Source organism: Pteropus medius, unplaced genomic scaffold, assembly GCF_902729225.1.
Source record: "Pteropus medius unplaced genomic scaffold, Ma_sr-lr_union100, whole genome shotgun sequence".
Lineage (NCBI taxonomy): Eukaryota > Metazoa > Chordata > Mammalia > Chiroptera > Pteropodidae > Pteropus > Pteropus medius.
In genome coordinates, this window is record NW_024354503.1 from 5,692,632 (window position 1) to 5,709,217 (window position 16,586).

Consider the following 16,586-nt stretch of genomic DNA (forward strand, 5'->3'; position numbering starts at 1 on the left):
TGACCCGAAGGCACATCTGCTGCTGCTCAGGGCTTGTGGGCAGGGAAGAGTCTCAGCTCTGCCCACACCCTAGGCGGGCATGTGTTTGCATTATGGGTATGTGTGTGGGTGCGGTGTGACATGTTAGGGCCCGTGGTCTTTCAGGGACCTCTTCACATGTTGGGCTCCTGGGTGTGTCTCTACATATGTCAGTGGTGTCAGCGACTGCCTGCCTCGAGAATTATGGGTAATTGATAAAAGTCTGGGAGTTGTGTGTTTCTCTGTCTGCATGTGGGCGACTCCATGCAGGGGTCTGGGTTTCTCCCTTTCATAAGGCAAACCTGCAAACTAGCTGGAATGAACAGTATTCATGTGAGAGTCGCTAGCATTAACACATGGAGGTTTCTGTGTGTGTGTCTGAGTGTGTCTCTATCAGATGGTCAGTGCCTGTTTGTCCTCTGCATTAAGAAGTCTTTGGGTATCTGTCAGGGTTTCACTCACTTGCTTAACTGTATTTCTGTTGTTTGTGTCTGTCTGCCTAGATGTCCTTATGTCAGTGGGCGTCTCTGTACCTGTATGTGTGTGCCTAAGTGAATTTGATTTTGTGGGTCTGTATGTCCATGTGTCCCTGTTCATGTTAATGTTGTCTATGTGGGTTGAAATCTGTACACAAGCTGGTCACCCCCCTTCCCCAGTCCTCACTTAGTCTCCCACCATTTGTGTTGAAGGCCTAGGGGTGTGTGTGTGTGTGTGTGTGTAAATGTGTACATCAACTTTTCACAGCCCCAAAGCCTCCAGCTCTGAGATCTGCCCTCCCACTCCTTCCCGTTGGACTTGAGGTGGGAGCTGATGAAAAGAGGGAAGGCAGGCACAGAGCCCACCACAGCCGGGGGCCAGGGCCAGGCTGCCACCAGGGCCCTGCCTCAGCTTTCCTTCAAGCAAGCGCTAAGCCAGAGCCTCGGTTACATGTAAACACCAGCTGTGTCAAGAAGGCGCAGCTTCTTCTAGGTCAACAGACAGCTGTGGGGTTGCTAGGCAACTGCCTAGCTCCCCCCCATTAGGGCCCCTCCCACTGCCTCTACCTGCAAACCCTCTGCTACCTCCCTCCCACCCCACACCCCAGGGTAGCATCACGCCCCTCCATGCCAATTAAAACAGCGCGGGAGGTGAGGGGGGGCTGAGGGAGTAGGGGGTCAAGGCTTCATGAAAAGGGGGCTCTGAGACTGGGATTAAGGTATGAGGATGTGTTAACCCTTCTGGGGCCACAGCTCCCCTCCCCGCAGGACTCTGCACTTTTCCTCACCGCCACTTCACCAATCAAACAAGAACTGGAGTGATAGTAACTGGTGCCCCACTCCCCCGTAGGTCAAGTCAGAACTGGAGAGATGCTGGGAGTGGCTGGAGAGAGAGGGGTGTGGGTTGTATTAGCGATTGGTCAAGTTTCCTGCCCTTTCCCAGCCAACCACCAGGAAAGTGGACTAGGGGGTCCGCTGGCAGCAAAAGGGTTAAGTTCTTCCTTTTTTTTTTACCCCCCCCATAGCCACCCCCATTTCCAAAGCAGCGCCTGCGCTCCCAGCTGCCTTTCCGCTTGGTGCCCGCGTTCAGGCCGGGCAGCCCCGCAATGCCCTACGCCCTTAGCCCCATCCGGCTTGGGCCTTCTCTGGGGGAAACGTGGAAAGGGGAGGGTCCCGCAGCCCCGGCCTCCGGACGGCCCCCAGGCCTCACACAACGGGCTCAGGCTTTCTGAATGGGGTTCGCGGGCTGAGCCGCAGGCCAGAGTGACTTCGGAGGAGCGAGAGGAAGGAGTGGGAAGAGGCAGCAGGGCGGCAGCGGGGCAGTGCCCGTGGCCGCCCCATTAGTATGCGGCCAGGCTCCGCGCGCCATGGCAACCGCTCCCCCCGCGCCGCACAGCCGGGCAGCCCCGAGCGCAGTGCGCACTTCTCCTCCCACAGGTGGCGGCGCGCTCCGGCGGGCACGCACGCACGGGCACGCACACTCGGGGCGCCCGCGGGCTCCTGGGGGCGAGCTGGAGGCGCCAGGTGTGCTAGGGTCGCCCTGCCCCCGCCGCCTATGGGCGCGTCCCCAGGTGCTCCAGAGCGAGCCCCGAGGGAGGTGGGTGTACCTGAGGAGGTTCTACCCGTGCCTGGATGTGTTCCTCAGTGTGCTTGTTGTGTGCCTGTGTTCTCTGGTGTCCTTGAGGGTATTTGCCTGTCTGTGCTGTTTTTGACTCCTCAGCCCTGAGTGCATGTGGCTCTGAGTATGACTGTCATAGTGTAACTGAGTGTGTGTGATTTGCCATCTTTGTGCCTGTGTGTCTGTATGAAGGTGTGTCTGTGTGTCCATTTGTGTGCCCAGGAACCTGGGTTTCCTCTGGAAGAACGCCCCAGGTATGCCTGTGACTATAGGCCTGTGTGCCTGGATGAGTATTTGTCAGTGTGTGTGTGCGTGATCCCTTGGTATCTACATGTGACCCGCTGTGTCTGGCATCCTTGTGTTTCTGGGAACAGCTGCATGTTTGTGTATCTGTATGTCCCTGTGAATGTCCCAGAGAACCCATCTCTCCATGTCATTATGCGTTTCTGTGAGTTCCCTGAGTGTGTCCTGGAGTGTGGCTGTGTCCAGGGGCTGCTGGCTCTGTGCCCTCCCCAGCTTCACTCCCTGCTGCCAGAGCAAGCTGACACCTGCTCCCTGAGCACTGGAACCCCTCCCCCCACCTGGCAAGGACAGGGAAGGACGAGGAGACAGAGACAGATATGGAGGCAGAGACAGAGACTTGGAGGGAGATAGAAAGAGCCAAGTAAGCTGGAGAGGTGTTAACCCCAAGTCATGTGATCAGTCTCATGTCCCAAGACCCAGAAGAGAGAAATAGAGATTCCAAGATCAGGGTATTAGGAGAGAGGGAGATCCAGAGTCACACAGAGACCCAGAGCACAAAGTCCAGAACTGCTGTAACAGACCAGAGATCAAGGATGTGGCTCCCCAGCCTCCTCCTCCTCTTTCTCTCCCTTCCTCCCACTCTAGTTTCCAGCCCCAGCTGTGCCTCCTCCACATATCAAACGCAGAGTTCTTCTGGCCCTGGGACTGGAACCCAGCCTCCTCCTTGCAGCAGCTGGCTGTGTGTATGTGTATGCACGCGTGTGCTGCCATCTGTGTGCTGTTCTGGGCTGGTGACTACCTTGCACACAGCCCTTCCTCATCACCCCCCAACTGTTGCCCACATTTTCTCAGGCTCAGATCATGCACACCTTTACACACATGCCACACAATCAGTCCCACTCGTTCAAACCCAGAAACTGTTCACACAGTGTCTCCCTAACAGCCACTTAGAGAACCCATAGTAATTTACAGCCACTCGAGAGTGAAAAACACGAATGCATACCAGTGTACACACAAGAAGGCATATTGTGTACACCTGGGATAGCCCCTTAAATAAGTGTGTGCACATAGGTGCCTGCTTGTGTGCAGACACTCAGCATAATAACTAGATTAGAGGTTCTCAACTTTGGCTGCAGAGAACCACCTGGTGAGCTTTAAAAAATTCTGATGCCTAGGCCCCACGCAGCTAAATAAAAGCAGAATCTCTAGGTTGGAAATCACTGATCTAGGTGCACTCAGAAATGTCGGCACAGGGATGGTGATAGAGTGGGTTTTCACTTTTAACGGTACAGTGAAGCAGACTCCCAAACTAGATTGCTTGGATGTGAACCCTGGTGTCACTATTTTCTGAGTGGTCTTTACACTTGGGTTTTCTGTATGCAGGTGTATGTATGTTTGTATCTGTTTGTGTGTCCATGGCCCTGGGTTTCCTCTGGAAGAATGCCACAGGTGAGCCTGTGGCTGTATATCCGCATGTGCCTGGATGAGTATTTGTCAGTGTATGTGCGCATGCATGTGATCCCTTGGTATTTGCATGTGACCCTCTGTCTTTGCAACTTCTCTGCACTCAAGTTTTCTGTCTGTAATACAGGAATAATGATGGTTATGATATAACTTCATAGGATCATTGTGGAGTTGGAATGAGTTTATGTATGGGTAAAGTGTTTATTTAGAACAGTATCTGGTACATAGTATCACATAATTATATAATTCTCTATTCTTATTTCTGTAATTAAAAAAATTTTATTGTAGAATGAATCGATGGGATGAATTTTATGAGCAGGATTTTTTTGCCCCTTTAAATTGTTACAAAAAAGCCAGGGCTCAGAGTCAGATTCTGGACCAACCTACTTCTGCCACTTCCCATGTAATCTTGGACAAGTCACTCTGTGTTTCTAAACCTGTTTTTTCATTTGTAAATGAGGCGAATATCTTTACCTCAAGGATTGTTTTGAGGAATAAACACCTCCTGGATGTGTTTAATAAATAGTGGCAAAACCCAAATATCTAGGAGCCATGTTACCTTGATGCATTCTGGGATCAGGTGTGGGAATGTGGCTATGGTAAGAAAAGATCAAATAGGGTAGCCCCCATCCCTTCCCCACTCAGCGGGGCAGGGTCTCTGCTGCCCTTCCCCCGGAGGCCCCAGGGCCCAACGGCATAGAGAACCTTAAAACCCAAAGCCTGGGCCCTTAGCCCTGGCAGATCTCCCAAGTCTGTTCTCCGAAACACACCGCAGCCTTCCCTAGCCCTTACTAAGCCACAGAACCCTCCCATCTCCGAGCTGCCATTTCCTCGTTGACCCCTCCCTTTTCAGGGAGTTCCAGTTCTCCCAAGCTGCCTCCCATCCCGGAAGCCATTAGCCCTTCTCTGAGTTCCTATCCTTCTCCCGGCGCCCCTCTCTTTACAGTGAATCCCCATTCCCCTGACAAAGCCTTCTTCAAGTTAATGAGCCCTCTTGCTGGGCTATAATCACCTTCCTAAACTCCCATTTCCTTCCTTCCCACCCCCACTCCAATTCTGGGGCACACAACCCTTCACTGCCCTTCCTCCCCATCTTGAGACCCATCTGAAGTAGAGTCCTAATCCCTTCCACTGAATAATCCCTCTACTGCTCTTCCCTCACAGAAACCTCCTCTGCAACCCTCCCATCTGAGCCCTTAGCCCCGCCTCACTTTGGCCCCTCGCTCTCCTGCCTCCCCACTGGACAGCTCCCAAGTTCTTCCTTCTCAGCAGCCACTGAACATACTCATTTTCTCCCTGTAGGTGGCATTCTTGGGGCTGAAAACAAGCTTTCAGGCAACCCCATGGTCGGTTGATGCCACCCACCCCTCTCAACCAGCTTCCACCTTCCCCAAACACAGTGTCTACTCCAAACAGACCCAACTCTGTGTGGCTTCCGCCCCCCTGTCACCCCCTCACACCTCCAGACGTTTGTATATGCTCTTTCCTCCTCTGGGAAGGAAGACCTGCTCCTGGACCCTCACAGGGGTCTTACTGCTCCCAGCCCCCACTTCCAGCACCACACTGATTGTCAGCGTTCTGTCCCTACTTTCAGCACCATACTAGATTGCCAGCTTGAGCACATACTGATACCTTATCCCTCACCATGAAGGAAGGTAAGGACAGTGCCTACATCTGATTCTTGGGGATCCGTGGAGGGGCCTCGGTGAATGATGAGCCTTCACATCCAGCAGGGAAGCTGCAGTTTTAGGAATGGTTACCTGACCTTGTCTGAATCCTCTGGCCTCTTTCAGAGAGGGGTGCCGAGAAGGTGGGGGTCTGTCTCCCTCTGAGAGAAAGGGTTTCTCAGACTCCCAAGGCTTGGGCCTTGTTGGTTGGGTCAGGAAGGGCAGGGAGAGTGGAGCCGGTCTTTGGAGTCCACCTGAACTTCATTAGGGAGGAACACTGAAAAGCTGCCTTGGGCAGAGCTTTAACATACAATGAGTCTTTAGGAAAAGCTCCTTGCTAAAGACCAGGCAGCCCAAAGTGGGCATTATTTGGTCAAGGGCTGCCAAGAGCTCTCCAAGTTCAGGGAGTGGGGAACAGCTCGGCCCTTTTAGGTCCACCAGAAATAGGCATGGGGTTAAGAGCTGTCTTTATCCAAAGTTTACAAAAGCTGGGAGAAAACCCAGACCCAGGAATTGGGGTTCGGGGTAGAAAGAGGAAGGCAGAGAAAGAAATATTGGGGTTACTGGCCCACTCATACCCTGGAGTTTGCAGAGGCAGATGCAGGTGTGTTGGGGCAAAATGGAGGCCTGGAGACAGAAGAGACCCAGGCCCCGAGGCGAATGAGACACACACACACGGGGTACTCCAGTCCTTGAGGGCAAGGGGGGTGTCCCACAGGGGTTCCTGGGCTTAGAATGAAAGGAGTATCTCAAAGACAGGTGTCCTTGAACCAGACTACAACTGTGGGGCCCAAAGGCCGGGGAGACACAGGACAAATGAAGGGGCTAGTCAGAGTCCTGGAACCTAGGGTGAAACAAAGGGGTTTAGAAGCTAAAAGCATGGGAGATCTGACTCATAATGGGAGTTCCTCAGGGAGGGGAAACTAGGACTCATGGGAGAACCGGGGTCCTAGAGGCAGGCGTCCCTGCAGTTTGAAAAGAATGGCGGTCCAGGGGCAGGGGACACCGAGGGACATAAAAAAGGCCCCAGAGAACAGGAGACCCAGGACTTGGGATAGAATAGGGTCTCAGAGTGAGGAGAACCAAGACCTAGGGCAAAATGAGGGCTAAGAGTTAGAATCCCTGCACCTGGGACCGAATGGACACACCAGGGGCCAAGAAGCCCTAGAGGGCAGACTGCGGAGCTCTAGGCAGGGAGACCCAGGGCCTGTAATGCCCAGGTGGGAAGCTGACTCAGATCTCAGACGGAAGAGAAAACTAACGGGGAGGGAAACCATGGCAGTATTTCAACTCCTCGGGGGAACCAGTGGCTGGTGACAAAACCCTGGTGTGCCCCTTCCGTTTCATCCACCCTCACTCACCCCTTCACAAGACACAAGGTTCTTTTTTTTTTTTTTTTTTGTTTTTTCATTTCTTTTAATACAAACTTGGATCTTTGGGTGTGTCCTGCCAACAGAAAACAACAACAACAACAGAAGAGAAAACCCAAAAGAGTGAAAAGAAGAAAGAAAAAAAAAAAAAGCTCCCCAAGAGGTTCTTCTCCTCCCCCCACCATGGAATTTGCACACCACGGGACAGCAGGTTTACAGAATGCAATATACAATCCACGATTTATAATAAAACAGTATATACAATAAATAGGATATTGTTCATTTTTGTCAAACGACCTGTAGATAAATTTCTCAGTGCATACTTGCAGGGGCTCTGGACACCTCGAGGCCCCGCTCGCAACCTCTTGCACACGCTCGCTCTCTCGCTCTTTTTTTTTTTTGTCTTTTTCTAAAACTGTGTTTTGTTTTTAAGTTTTGTACATTTTTAAAAAGTATTTACAATTGCTGGTTTTGTGCAGAAAGGGCTCACCTTGGGCTTCTGCGTGGAGGAGATGGGCAAGGAGGGGTGGGGAGATGGGGCTGCAGGGGATGCAGGTGGGGTGGGGCTGGAGGCAGAGGGGCAGGCGCTCCTGCCAGAGGACGATGTGGACGCTGGGAGGGGTCTTGGCGTTGGTTTTCTGAAAGCTGCAAAAAAACACAAGAGGCAGAAGTCAGTGGCAGGCAGACAATGAGAACAGGGAGGCTAAGATTGGGACCCGCCACCCAGTTCCTACCAGGATTCTGAGAGAAGCTAACCCCATTGTTCCTTCTACCAAAAAACTCCAAACAGCCTCACATAAGACTCTGGACTACTGCTGGCCTTCTCTGAATTCAGTTTCCCCATCTGTAAAATAGGTATGTGGCCCAAGGCGCACCCCACTGACAGGTAAAGATGTGTTGGGCGAAGAGCTGGAATTCCAGGCAGTGCCATTTGTTGGGAACTTGGCTTCTAGGGTCAGACACAGCTGAGTTCAAAAGCTAGCATCATCATTTAATACCTTTATGACCTTGGGCAAGTCGGGGAATCACTGAGCCTCAGTTTATTCATCTGTAAAAAGGTGATTAGCAGAACTATCCCATTAAATGTGATGGGAGGATTCGGTGCTTTAAGGCAAATCAAGCCTGGTACGTCAAAGCATACTAAATGATACTAATTATCAGTTATTATTATTTTCCTGGGCCAACTAGGTTCTCCAAGCTTGGGTTTCCTCATGTAATAATAAGTTTAGCAAATCCTCCAAAGCTAGGCTGTTCCAAGAAATGACATAATGGAGAAAGCAGGGTTTTAGCACAGCACAGGTGTGAACTGCTGTTTTAATTTCTTCTAAATCCAACCCTCTCCCCAGCCCTCACCTCTGCCATTCTGTTCCTTAGAGAGGTGAGGTGAGGAGGAAGTCTGTCTGAATAAAGGAATAAAGAAATTGCCCAACACAATACCATCTGTGTTCGGCTGCACCCTCTGCCTTCCTGAATCTTAGGAACTCCCAAGTCCTCGGTACCTACAATCACCAGACACTGATGGCCTGAAGTACCTCCTTTCCCTAGAAGGTAGAACTAAGTGGGGCCTTGACTTCCCTGTGCAGGCCCCAGCTTTGCTGGGATGCGCAGGGAAGTGTTAAGAGGGACAGGGATGGGCTCGGTCTCTCTCAGGACATCCAGTTATTAACCTGCCCTTTCAGAGTTTGGTGCTCTTCTCAGAGTCCCTGAAATTCAAGTCTCCCACACATGGTGAGTGACCATCCTACCAGAATTCAGAGTAGGGGAGCTAAAACTGCTTTCTAAGACTCCTCAGCAAGCCAGTTCACCCTCCCCCACCCCTGCAGGAACCCAGGAGCCACAGAAAGCCTTTCCTCCTTGTCCTTGTTCTTGGCTTCCCTTCCCAACAGGGCCACATTTAAATTCTGCTCAGCCTCGGCTGCTGTCTGCTGGGCAGTCAGCCCTAGGGAAGACTTTTGTCCTGAGGCTGGACTTGCCAGGACTCCCTCAAGGCCAGGGGACCCAGGTGGGCTCCTTCGAGGTACAAGGTAGGGGCAGCACTCCACCCAGTGTCTTAGCCCAGGTGTGAGGGGGAGCGTGGGAGTTGCATCTTTGTTAAGCTGTCAGGTCTCCCGCAGGTGAGGAGAGGATGGAACATTAGCGATAAGAGGTGTGCCTGTTTGTGTGACAGCTGTATTACAACTCAGGTTATTGGGGCAGGGGGTGCAGTTGGGACGAATGTCAGTTTTCCACAGGTAGGATGATAAACAGGAGCAGCTGTAGAATAAGCAGGGTATCCATTAAGGGGCAGGACTGTTGGGTCTGGGGGCACCTATCTGTAGGACGGCTTTATTGCACTTGAGGAACACCTACTAAGCTAAGAAACCTCTGCTGGGGTGATAGGAAGAGTGTGTTGGGGACACAGGTGAGGTGGAGACCTAGAACTGGTTGCTCCAAACCACTTAGATAAGTAGATTGTATCGAATCCCAGCCTCCCCTGCTTCCCCTAAGGGCCCCGGGGCAGGCTGGAAGCCTCCTCACAAATCCCTGTCAGTCCCACCCCCTCCAGCCCTTAGCCACTGCCAGTGACCCTCTCCAAGCCGGGTCTCCATGGTGATCTCAGCCCAGCAGGCAGCTCCTGCCAGAACCATTCCCGTGGTGCCAGCGGCCAGGCAGCAGGGAGGCTTTCTCACCCTTTGCGAAGCCATCGCTGTCTTACCTTCCTCCTCCCACCGCCCTCCCCAGCTTTCGAGACTTGGCCAGAATGTGGGGGATGGGGAATCAAATGCATAGGTTCCTGAGCCTGGGAGGAGGAGAGAAGGGAAAATGCTGTGGCTACAGAGAACCCTGACCTCACTAGGTTCAACTCTCCACAAAATGGAACCAATGGTGGTGATATGCCAAGCAGTCCAGTGCTGGGCACTGGAGACAAAGCAGAAAATAAGGCAGCTTTGGTCCTTGCCCTTGAGGGGCTCACAGAGCAGAAAGAGAAGCAAAGCAGACCGCAGACCAGGCATTGACCACGCAGGGAGATGAAGGAAGACCCAGGAGGCTCGAGGAGCACAGAGGGGCACTTAGCCCAGCCTTGGTGGGAGGGACTGCGGCTCTTCTCACTGCTGAGCATGGTGCCCTGCACATGGCTGGGGTCAAGAACGTGTGCTGACTGAACGACAGAGCAATGACTGGTCTAAGTCTGATCAGTGTGTCAAGGTCCAGTGCAGGTCGTGCACACCTCGTGGACGCCTCCTTAGACCACTGTTACCATAGCTACCGGTGCACTTGTCATTCCCTTCCCAGCTCCTCAGGGCAGGGACCTGTGTGTGGTACCTCTGTATCCCCAATGCCAGCATGTGCCTGGTGCCCCAGGAAAGCAGACATTGTTCATGAGACTTAACCTTTTAGTGCCTCCATAACGAACGATGGAAAAGTCACATAGCACCAAGTCCTTGTGCTCAAGGAGTTTCACCGTCTGAGGAGCCTGGTCATTAAATGGTCTCTGTCAGTGGGGGCATCACGGATAGCAGGGACTCGAAAGTGCTGCAGATCATGTTGTCCAGAGAGAGCTGCTCTCCCCACAAGCACACATTTCCCACTCATTTAAACAACCAGCAGACATGTATTCACACCCACTAACTGCCAGGCCTCCCGCTAAGGTCTGATCTCTACCTTCTAGTCTCTGCCCTCCAGAAGGGGACCTCAACACCAAACAAGACAGTGGAGCAGAAGGCGGAGAGAGTGCAGGGGAGCAGAGACTGATTTGCTGCGTGACCTAAGGCAAGTGCTTTTCCTCTCTGGCCTTCAGTTTTTACATAAAATAAGGGGTGGAACAGGTAATACAAGAGATCTTCAGCACTGAGAGTACAGCCCAGACAAGGAATCAGAAAGGCTGATTCCCCTCTCTGATATTTTCACGCAAAGTCAGGCCAGCGAGTCCCTCAAATGTGGAGAGGATACTGCTTCCCTTGGGGCCCAGACCATACCTGACAGATATACAGCGAGCGGTGAGGCTACCAACTGGGGATGGGCAGGCTGTGTGCGGTGTGGGTGTTGGTGTGGCTCTCCTCTCCAGAAGTTTTTTAAAAATCTGTGTCCACCAGTGGTGCTCCTTAAACTTTAACTCTACCAGTCATTCTCTCTTTAGGGATCTTGTTGCTTGGCAGAGAGGATGCTAGCAGGGCCAAACAGGATTTGCATTCATGGTTGCCTACCAACCTTGTGTGACCTTGGGTATATCTCCCACCTCTCAGAGCCTCATACTTCTTACTTGAACAGAGAAGAAGCTACCCGCCCCTCCACCCCCATAGCCTCTCCAGCATCCTGATTGGAGATACTGTGTAAAGATGGGTGTTATGATGGGCACGTGTTGGGATGCAGCTGGAGTGGAGGTTGAGAAAAGGGCAAGAACACTAGAACTGGGTGATCCCCAAGGGCCCTTCCCGGCTCTCCATGCCGTGCATCCCTGCCCGGGAGGCTGGGTGTCTTTGAGCAAGTCCCTCTCCCTCTCTAAAAACTGAGAAGGTTGCACTTGGAGATCTCGAAAGCCCAGTTAGCCCTGAGAGTTTGGTGTATTTATACACTCCTCCCCTGTCCCACTTTTAGAAGCGTATCTGATAACAGTGGGAGTGAGAGGAATTGTCTTCTACTCACTCCCTAACACTTAACCTTTTCTCTCACCCTTCCCCCTAGTCTACATGCTCTTCTTTGACTCGTGGAAAACAAAAAACAAAAACCCTGGCCTTGAAATGTCCCAGGCATGATGAGACACTGGGGAGGAAGCTGTGGACAGTGCACAGAGATGAGTAACTGGCCTAAAGGAGCTGATGGCATGGGGAGGACATTCTCAGGAAGGGCTGTCATGGATGCATAAAGGGCTGGAGATTAATTGGGCCTGGGAAGGATCCTGGAATGCTTCTTGGAGGAGGTGATATCTGACTGAAAGATAGGAACTGACAGGTGAAGAGATGGATGGTGGGTAGAAAAGGGCAGCCCAGGCCAAGGAACAGCTAAAGCAAAGGCACAGGGCACACTAGGGAAAGTGCCCCATCCTCTTGATTCCATAGTCAAAGGCTGGAAAGGGAGGGTATGTGAGAAAGAGGTCAAGGCCTAAAAAGGAGCCTTGAATACCCAGAATATCAGGCTAGGAAGTTGGACCTTTATTTTGTAGGGAAGGAGGCTGGAGAGGGGAGGATGAAATCAAAAGGTGTTAAGCAATGAAGTCACAGGAGCAGATGTGTTTTAATCAATCTATCCAGTAAATATTTTTGGTGCTCCAGACACCATGCACTGAAGAACAAGCACTTTGGTGGCCACAGTGAGGGGAATGGACTCAGGCAGGGGATTGACAGATGTTGGGGAAAAGACCTAGAAGGCAATGGGTACTCTGACCCAGGTGGCTGAGCTGGGGCTACAGCTTCTGAAGCCTCAAATTTGTTTAAGACCCATTTTCTGCCTCCAGGAAGCTCTTGCTGCTTGCTCTGCCCATGGTTCAAGAGGGTGGCTCTTGGCACTTCTGGTGGGAGTGCTTCTGTCCCTTCCCTGGAGAGTGATGCCCACAGGGAGGCTTTTAATGAACACCTGTTTACAGGCTGCAAACTCCATGAGGGCAGAACACTGCTGATCTTGTTCAGTGGTACCCTCAGCACCAGCTGCAACTCCTGGCTCAGAAAGAGGGCTAGTTCATGTGCGGTGAACACAGAATTAACTTACTTCCCCTGCCCTCCAGTACAAACAGAGGGCACTATGGCAACAAAAGTCATAATGACAAAAGCGGCAAATCTGCCAGGGTAAAAATCATGTATTATTACAAAGTTGCAGGAAAACTTTTTCAGATCATCTGCACCAAGAGAGCTAACTGTGTGGGAAGGCTCTAGCTGACCATGGCCCTGATGCTCATTAGGCTTCAGGTCCCTTGGGGTGGGGCCAGTGACTTACCTTGTCTCAGCCCCCCAGGGAGGACTCAGCCTCACTGCTAAAGCAAAGACCTAGGTGGCATTTCACTTCTCACCAAAGCCCCAAACTCACACTAAATACAAGATCCTTCCTAGGAGAGAAGCAGGAAGAGCAGGTGAAGGAGGGCTGGCTACAGTCCTGAGCAAGCAGGAAAGGGTCAGGGATATAACTCACATAGACTGTCTCAGAGGCCCCAGAATTTAGTTTGTGGGGAGGTTTTTATTCCATTTACCAGCCACTGAGTACGTGCTTACTGCGTGCCAGGGACTGGGCTAAGTGCTTCATGGGTAATCTCATTTAATTCTCACAAGAGATGAAGCGAGGTCACAGAGCTGCTGTGGGATGGACTCAGGCTCTGCACAGAGAGGCCTCTCTGTGCCTACAGACAAGCTCTGAGCCCACTCTCCCTGCCCCAGTTTCAGGGGCTTGCTCCCTTAGGTTCTTCTTCCAGGTCCATAGGGATATGGCGAGATGGGAGAGAAGGAGCATGAGAGGACATGTTCACGGACAGATTAGATTTCCAGGAAGTGAGGGCTCAGAACAAGAAGGCCTGGCCTGAAAATAAATGGCTGTGGTAGAGGCAAGAGACAGTACTGGAGGGAAGCACAGCCTCAGAGAATGGGAGGAAGAGCCCAGGAGAGGCAGGACTGGCTGACCCCTGACATGAGGGACTCTTGCTTAGGGCCAGAGGCAAGATCAAGTGACCTCTTGAGGTTTCAAGACTCGAAGAGACAAAGCCCAGAGCATTTGGGGTCTGGCCCAGGTCCGGGCATGCCTGCTGACCCTGGCTGGATGGCAGCCTTAGAAACTGCTTTCTGCTCTGGTCAGGCCCCAGCTGGTGTAACCTTGGAGGACCTGTGACATTTCTCTTGGCCTCAGGTCCAGGCTTGAGAGGGAATAGAGAGGAGAGGGGGAACTCGAGATTCCTGAACACCTTGGAAGGCCTTTCCTACTCTCCCACCCTATTCCCAGGGTCGAGTATGGAGGATCTTCAGGGCTCGACGTGGAGCCAGTCTGTCTGGCTCTGCTTTCCATTTAAAGGACTAGAGAAGATGTCTGCTTGGGCCCAGGTGCTCCCCCACCCCTCCCCCCTTCCCTTCTCTGTCCCATTAGCTAAGCTCCCAGACCCGCCAGATCCCGTATTTCCCACTCTGGCTCCTCTGAGCTTTTTGTAATTCCCTTTGGGATGTGACCTGCCCTTGCCCACAGCTTCCTCTGCGTGGAATGCCCTTCCCCCATTCTCCACATATCCAATTCTTCAAGGTTGAGTTCAAATGCATCATCTTCCACAGAACCTCAAAATCCATTTAAAATGTCAGACCCAGAAACAGTTGTATGGAGCATCCAACCAATCTGTCATTTTCTGGGTGGGCAATCAGGGGTGTGCAGTGGAGAGGGAGTAGTGTGGCAGAGTACCCAGGCTGGGGCGGGGGGCAGCACTGGGTTCAAATGCTGGCTTTACCATTTAGCAACTTGATCCCACGGGCAAGGTTCATAGCTGCACCGGTTTCCTCAACTCTCTGATTGTGGGCTGGGGACCCACCTCCTAGGCTGCTGTGAAGAGTAAGGTGGTGCTGCACAAAGGGCCCAGTACAAAATATGTCCCTTTCCTCACCAAAGGGGCAGAGAGATGACTTCTGATCCTAACACCCACCTTCCTGGCACACAAGCTTTGTTTCTCCTCACCCTCTGGGCACCTGCCACTTTCCACCAGGTGTTTTCAGGTTCTTTGTGTACTTGCTTTAGCTTCCTGGGGTGGATGTTGACCTCCAAGGACAGGGGCCATGGCTGCTTTGTCTCCCTGTGCCAGGCACTGGGATGAGCATGGAGCTCAAAATATGACTGCTCCTCCAGTGCCAGCCATCGAAAGTGCTCACAGCCTGTTGGTGAATAAGCGTGTCACTGTCCTCTTTGCTTAAGTCCTCTCTTGACAGTGACACGCCCTCTGTTAACTCTTTTTCCTCACCATTCTACTTCCCTATATCCCCAAATCTTCCTCATTCCCACAGTGATTTTAATCAGTGCTGGCACTGGAGAGTTGTCCTAGACGAGGGAGCTGGTATGCCATGTTGGATGAAGAAGGGAGACAGCCCTACCACTGCCTTGGTCCAAGCCACCACCAGTGAGTGCCTGGACTACTGCAGGTGGTCTCTCTCCTTTACCACTTGCCCTGTTCTCACTGTAACCCTTGGCACATCCCAGCTGAGGGCTCACCTCAGTGGTTCTCTATTTGTTTTGGAATAAAGTTCAAACTCCTTCCTAAGCCCTGTGTGATCTGGCCCTGCCCGCCTTGCCTGCTCACTCAGTGTTATTGTCTTCCTATCAGTTCCTCAAAGCTTGAGCTCCCTCCTGCCTCAGGACTTTACTCACTGCTGTTCCCTCTGCCCAGAATGGTCTTCCCACTCGCAGTCTAGCTGACATTCCCTCACCCTTGAAGCATCAGATTCAAGATCTGGTCAGCCTGCGGCAGGCTCTCATGGACTCCTAGCTTTTCTTCTCTTCCAGTCCTTCCTATCGTGATATTTACAAATGCTTTATGTCATTCTGTTTACTGTCTTTCCCCCTATATGGGAAGCCCCAAGGACCAGAACCTTGTTTGTGGTGTTCACTATGGTGCCCCCCATGCCTGGCAGATAGTGGATGTCTCTGGAACAACTGAATGCATTGGCTTGAGGATAGTGCTGTCAGCTCCCAGCTCGGAGTGGGAAGCAGGGCCAGAATGTGGGGCTGGATGGCATCCCAGCTCCGCCTGCATTCAGGCCTCACTGGTGGTTCCATTATGTATCTCACTGAGCTGTGACCTGCCTAAACACCCAGCTCCCACCCAGAGCCCCAGAGGAACGTTTTTTGGATTTCACATTTCTGATTATCCATGAGACATCTCCCTTCCAGGGAGAAAGATCAAGAGTTTGACATTTTAAACCCTAAGCAGCTTCTCCCTGGCCTGCTTCAGATCTGCGACTCCGCTGCTTTCAATGAGACGCATTGGGAATGGAAGGCCATTTCAATCTTGGCCTGGCTTCATTATGAGGAAAAATATGATGCCCCCCCCCAACAAAAAAAGTTTTATCCATTGTCTATGACACACAGAGTTGCAAGAGCCTAAGAGATTATCAAAGCCAATTTCCTTTGAACAGATGGGGAAACAGAGGCCAGAAAGGAGGGAGGACAAAAGCTTGGTCAAGGGCATATAGCAAGTTGGTGGCCAGCTGGGAAACTGTCCTCCCCCAGGCCTCCTGACTCTCACGTGCTGCCCTTTGCCACCTTCAGGCACCAAGGAGGTGAGGTCAGACAGAGAGGGGGTAGTAAGTTTCCAGTGACAAAAACTTCAGGACCCTGAGTCATCCTGGCCTTGAATGGCCTCCCGAGAGCAGGGATGGGGGTTTCCAGTAGCTCTGCTATTCCTTCTCTAGGAAGAGACACACCCAGGAGGCTCCAGTGGCAGCAGAGGTGAAGGGTGAAAGGCTCGGACAGGCCCCCAGCCCACTCTATCACCACCCGCTATGTCTGAGCCAATTCTGTGACAGGTCTGTTATCCAAAAGTGGGATCTAATGGGCCAGCTGTGGTTATATTTCCAGAGCAGGTTGTTCATCAAGAAAATGACTTCTCTAGCCTTCTCTCCTTTCACCATTTTGGGGGCATTTTCCCTTTTATTGTCCTTTTCTAAAACACAACATATTGAGAATATCAAAAGTGTGTCTCTAACTCCTGAAGTCACAGTGCCTGATCAAAGTATCTGAATACCTAGCAACATTTAACTGAAGTCCTAGAAAACCATTTGGCTTCAGGAAAGGGACTGGGTTT

General features: G+C 51.9%; 1 protein-coding gene across 9 annotated transcripts in view; it reads right to left on the reverse strand.

Moving 5' to 3' along the window:
- Positions 1 to 6,888: 6,888 nt before the first annotated feature.
- The window catches only part of AHDC1 (AT-hook DNA binding motif containing 1), a 63,337-nt gene continuing 53,639 nt past the window's right edge, over positions 6,889 to 16,586 (reverse strand). For all 9 annotated transcript variants that reach the window (XM_039854909.1, XM_039854908.1, XM_039854912.1 and 6 more), the window contains one exon: positions 6,889 to 7,501. The gene's annotated coding sequence lies outside the window, so the exon portion shown is untranslated. The remainder of the gene's footprint in view (positions 7,502 to 16,586) is intronic.